The sequence below is a fragment of the Marmota flaviventris genome, chromosome 2 (assembly GCF_047511675.1).
Source record: "Marmota flaviventris isolate mMarFla1 chromosome 2, mMarFla1.hap1, whole genome shotgun sequence".
Taxonomy (NCBI): domain Eukaryota; kingdom Metazoa; phylum Chordata; class Mammalia; order Rodentia; family Sciuridae; genus Marmota; species Marmota flaviventris.
Genome location: NC_092499.1, coordinates 92,230,610 through 92,236,609, shown reverse-complemented (window position 1 = coordinate 92,236,609; position 6,000 = coordinate 92,230,610).

Here is a 6,000-nt window from a genome sequence, read left to right as displayed (position 1 = left end):
TCCTTGATCCATTTTGAATTCACTTTTGTGCATGGCGAGAGAAAGGGATTCAGTTTCATTTTGTTGCATATGGATTTCCAGTTTTCCCAGCACCATTTGTTGAAGATGCTATCCTTCCTCCATTGCATGCTTTTAGCCCCTTTATCAAATATAAGGTAGTTGTAGTTTTGTGGATTTGTTTCTGTGTCCTCTATTCTGTACCATTGGTCCACCCGCCTGTTTTGGTACCAGTACCATGCTGTTTTTGTTACTATTGCTCTGTAGTATAGTTTGAAGTCTGGTATCGCTATACCGCCTGATTCACACTTCCTGCTTAGAGTTGTTTTTGCTATTCTGGGTCGTTTATTTTTCCATATGAATTTCATGATTGCTTTCTCTATTTCTACAAGAAATGCCGTTGGGATTTTGATTGGCATTGCATTAAACCTATAGAGAACTTTTGGTAATATCGCCATTTTGATGATGTTAGTTCTGCCTATCCATGAACAGGGTATATTTTTCCATCTTCTAAGATCTTCTTCTATTTCTCTCTTTAGGGTTCTGTAGTTTTCATTGTATAGGTCTTTCACCTCTTTTGTTAGGTTGATTCCCAAGTATTTTATTTTTTTTGAAGGTATTGTGAATGGAGTGGTTGTCCTCATTTCCATTTCAGAGGATTTGTCGCTGATATACAGGAATGCCTTTGATTTATGCGTGTTGATTTTATATCCTGTCACTTTGCTGAATTCATTTATTAGCTCTAATAGTTTCTTTGTAGACCCTTTTGGGTCTGCTAGGTATAGAATCATGTCATCTGCAAATAGTGATAATTTAAGTTCTTCTTTTCCTATTTTGATGCCTTTAATTTCTTTCGTCTGTCTAATTGCTCTGGCCAGTGTTTCGAGAACTATGTTGAACAGAAGTGGTGAGAGAGGGCATCCCTGTCTTGTTCCAGATTTTAGAGGGAATACCTTCAATTTTTCTCCATTCAGAATGATGCTAGCCTGAGGCTTAGCATAGATTGCTTTTACAATATTGAGGTATGTTCCTGTTATCCCTAGTTTTTCTAGAGTTTTGAACATAAAGGGATGCTGTACTTTGTCGAATGCTTTTTCCGCATCTATCGAGATGATCATATGGTTCTTATTTTTAAGTCTATTGATGTGGTGAATAACATTTATTGATTTCCGTATATTGAACCAGCCTTGCATCCCAGGGATGAATCCTACTTGATCATGGTGCACAATTTTTTTGATATGTTTTTGTATCCGATTCGCCAGAATTTTATTGAGGATTTTTGCATCTAGGTTCATTAGAGATATTGGTCTGTAGTTTTCTTTCTTTGAAGTGTCTTTGTCTGGTTTAGGTATCAGGGTGATGTTGGCCTCGTAGAATGAATTTGGAAGTTCTCCCTCTTTTTCTATTTCCTGAAGTAGCTTGAAAAGTATTGGTATTATTTCCTCTTTAAAGGTTTTGTAAAACTCTGCTGTATACCCATCTGGTCCTGGGCTTTTCTTAGTTGGTAGTCTTTTGATGGTTTCTTCTATTTCCTCAATTGATATTGGTCTGTTTAGATTGTCTATATCCTCCTGACTCAATCTGGGCAGATCATATGACTTAAGAAATTTATCGATGCCTTCACTATCTTCTAATTTATTGGAGTATAAGGATTCAAAATAATTTTTGATTATCTTCTGTATATCTGAAGTGTCTGTTGTGATATTGCCTTTTTCATCCCGTATGCTAGTAATTTGAGTTCTCTCTCTTCTTCTCTTCGCTAGCATGGCTAAGGGTCTGTCGATTTTGTTTATTTTTTCGAAGAACCAACTTTTAGTTTTGTCAATTTTTTCAATTGTTTCTTTTGTTTCGATTTCATTAATTTCAGCTCTGATTTTAATTATTTCTTGCCTTCTACTTCTTTTGCTGTTGTTTTGCTCTTCTTTTTCTAGGATTTTGAGATGAAGTATGAGATCATTTATTTGTTGGTTTTTTCTTTTTTTAAGGAATGAACTCCAAGCAATGAATTTTCCTCTTAGAACTGCTTTCAATGTGTCCCATAGATTCCGATATGTTGTGTCAGTGTTTTCATTAATCTCTAAGAATTTTTTAATTTCCTCCTTGATGTCTTCTATAACCCATTGATCATTCAGTAACCTATTGTTCATTCTCCAAGTGATGTATGCTTTTTCCTTCCTTCTTTTATCGTTGATTTTCAGTTCCATTCCATTATGATCGGATAGGATGCATGGTATGATCTCTACTCCTTTGTATTGTCTAAGAGTTTCCCTGTGACATAATATATGATCTATTTTTGAGAAGGATCCATGTGATGCTGAGATAAAAGTGTAACTGCTTGATGTTGGGTGGTATATTCTATATATGTCAATTAAGTCTAGGTTATTAATTGTGTTATTGAGTTCTATAGTTTCCTTATTCAACTTTTGTTTGGAAGATCTGTCCAGTGGCGAGAGAGGTGTGTTGAAGTCTCCCATGATTATTGTATGGTGGTCTATTAGACTCTTGAACTTGAGAAGAGTTTGTTTGATGAACATAGCTGCACCATTGTTTGGGGCATATATATTTATGATTGTTATGTCTTGTTGGTGTATGGTTCCCTTAAGCAGTATGTAGTGTCCCTCTTTATCCCTTTTGATTAACTTTGGCTTGAAATCTATTTTATTTGATATGAGTATGGACACTCCCGCTTGTTTCCGAAGTCCATATGAGTGATATGATTTTTCCCAACCTTTCACCTTCAGCCTATGTATGTCTTTTCCTATCAAATGTGTCTCCTGTAGGCAGCATATTGTTGGGTCTTGTTTTGTGATCCATTCTACTAGCCTGTGTCTCTTGATTGGTGAGTTTAAGCCATTAACATTTAGGGTTATTATTGAGATATGGGTTGTTCTTCCAGCCATATTTGTTTATTTATGTTACTAAACATGGTTTGTTTTCCTCTTTGATTATTTTCCCCCCTTTACTGTCCTACCTCCCACTGTTGGTTTTCATTGTTATTTTCCATTTCCTCTTCCTGTAATGTTTTGCCAAGGATGTTTAGAAGAGATGGTTTTCTAGCTGCAAATTCTTTTAACTTTTGTTTATCGTGGAAGGTTTTAATTTCATCTTCCATCCTGAAGCTTAATTTTGCTGGATACACAATTCTTGGTTGGAACCCATTTTCTTTCAGTGTTTGAAATATGTTATTCCAGGATCTTCTAGCTTTCAGAGTCTGTGTTGAAAGATCAGCTGTTATCCTGATTGGCTTACCCCTAAATGTGATCTGCTTCCTTTCTCTTGTAGCTTTTAAAATTCTCTCCTTATTCTGTATGTTGGGCATCTTCATTATAATGTGTCTAGGTGTGGGTCTCTTATGATTTTGCACATTCGGCGTCCTGTAGGCTTCTAGGATTTGGGATTCTGTCTCATTCTTCAAGTCTGGGAAGTTTTCTCGAATTATTTCATTGAATAGATTGCTCATTCCTTTGGTTTGAAACTCTGTCCCTTCCTGTATCCCAATGACTCTTAAATTTGGTCTCTTGATGTTATCCCATATTTCTTGGATGTTCTGCTCATGGTTTCTTAACAGTCTTGCTGAGCTGTCTATGTTCTTTTCAAGTTGAAATACTTTATCTTCATTGTCTGATGTTCTATCTTCTAAGTGTTCTACTCTGCTGGTAGTATTCTCAATTGAGTTTTTAATTTGGTTCATTGCTTCCTGCATTTCTAGGATTTCTGTTTGTTTGTTTTTTATAACCTCTATCTCCCTGTACAGTTGATCTTTTGCTTCTTGGATTTGTTTATGTAATTCATTGTTGAAGTGATCTTTCATTGTCTGATTTTGCTGTCTGATGTCTTCCTTGAGACTCCAGATCATCTGAAGCATGTATATCCTGAATTCTTTATCTGACATTCCATCTGCTGCAGCTATTACCTCTTCTAAAGTTGAGTTGACCTGCATTGCTTGTGGTCCTTTCTTTCCTTGTCTCTTCATACTGTTCGCGTTCCTTTCTACTTGGTGAAATTGTTGTGCTATTGAATTTTCCCCCTATATATTTATATTGGTCTTGTATAGTTGCAAAGTCTCCCTCGCAGGCGTGGGCGGCGGCTCTGCCCCACCTCCAATTGGGGCAATGTGCCTACCACGCCGGCAGGCCACTGGGCCTGCTCTGCCGGTCGGTAGCAGGTCCACCTACCTTGCAGGCGCGGGTGGTGGCTCTGTCCCTCTGCGGGCCGCTAGGCTTGTTCTGTCGGTGGTCGCAGTTCTGCCTACTTTGCAGGCGCAGGCAGCGGCACTGCCCCTCTGCAGGCCTCTGGGGCTGTTCTGCCAGTGGGTCGCAGGTCCGCCTACCTTGCAGGCGCGGGGGGCGGGGCGGCTCTACCCTTCCTCAGGCCACTGGGCCTGTTCTGTCTGTCGGTTGCAGGTCTGGCCTGTTCTGATGGTGGTCACAGTTCCGTCTACCTTGAAGGCGCAGGGGGGTGGGGGGCGGCTCTGCTCCTCAGCAGGCCGCTGGGCCTGCTCTGTGGGTGGTCCCAGTTCCCTCTACCTTGCCGGCGCAGGGGGAGGGGGCGGCTCTGCCTCTCAGCAGGCCGCTGCTCCTCTTCTGCCCGTGGGTCGCAGGCCCACCTACCTTGCAGGAGTGATTGGAAGCTCTGTCCCGCCGTGGGCCACTGGGCCTTTTCTGTCAGTGGTCACAGTTCCGCCTACCTGGCAGGCGCGGGGGTGGGGGGCGGCTGTGCCCCTCAGCAGGCCGCTGGGCCTGCTCTGTGGGTGGTCCCAGTTCCCTCTACCTTGCTGGCGCAGGGGGAGGGGGCGGCTCTGCCTCTCAGCAGGCCGCTGCTCCTCTTCTGCCCGTGGGTCGCAGGCCCGCCTACCTTGCAGGAGTGATTGGAAGCTCTGTCCCGCCGCGGGCCACTGGGCCTTTTCTGTCAGTAGTCACAGTTCCGCCTACCTGGCAGGCGCGGGGGTGGGGGGCGGCTCTGTCCCTCAGCAGGCTGCTGGGCCTGCTCTGTGGGTGGTCCCAGTTCTTGAGGGCCATTTTAAACAGCGAAATCACCAACAAAAATCACAAAGCTATAAAAAATGTGGCACCAAAAAAAAAAAAAAAAATATATATATATATATATATATATATATATATATATATATATATATATATATAGCATGAGAGCTAAAACAAAAGGCAGACCATTACTTTGTTTGACCTTAACTGGCAATTTGTATGTCTGGTAACACAAACTTTTCACAGTGCTGCACATGTCTGTGAGGAACCTCAAAAGAACTATAAGTATTGAATTTGGTATTACAAATAAATTTAGTGATGAGGTGAATTCACTACCACACAACTTGTAAATAATGAGGATCTACTATAAATGCTGTGAGTTGGAACTTCAGATCTTATAATACTACCGTCTCAACATGCAATTTCTATGTTGCCTCAACAGAAAGACTGTTAAGAAGGATAATTTGCTGCTCTTAAATTCTTTGGTCAGTCACAATCTGCTGGACAGAACTCATCAACTGAGCTCACCTAACTGCAAGGGATCTGGAAAATGTGGGAAATACTTGAGTTTCTAGTAAGTAACAAATATTTTAGTTACAAAATCAGACCAAAAGGGAGAAAAATAATCTACTTTACAAAGGAAGTTATTTATTCTTGTCAGTCAGCAAGTGCCCTTTTGGAACGTTTTGGGAAGTAAGGAAATTTCAGGGTTCTCAGCTCCTTTGACTTCCCCAGGTGTATCAATTCCAATTGCCAGATCACAGTCATTCCACCAGTCTCATCCATTCACTTTAGCAGGACACATGATTACTTTTTTGTTCTGGACCCCTGTAATTTCAGTTTGCTGGTTCTGTTTGTCTTTCTTTTTGGTCATTTACAGATTGGGACTTGCCTTGTTATTGTTGAACCTTAGCAAATTAGTAGTAGTAATCAACATAGTCAAAAAGCCTAATAAATTTGCCATAAACTCTAAGCTCTTGGTTAGCATATAGTCTAAATTCTTATTAGCAAGATAATTACT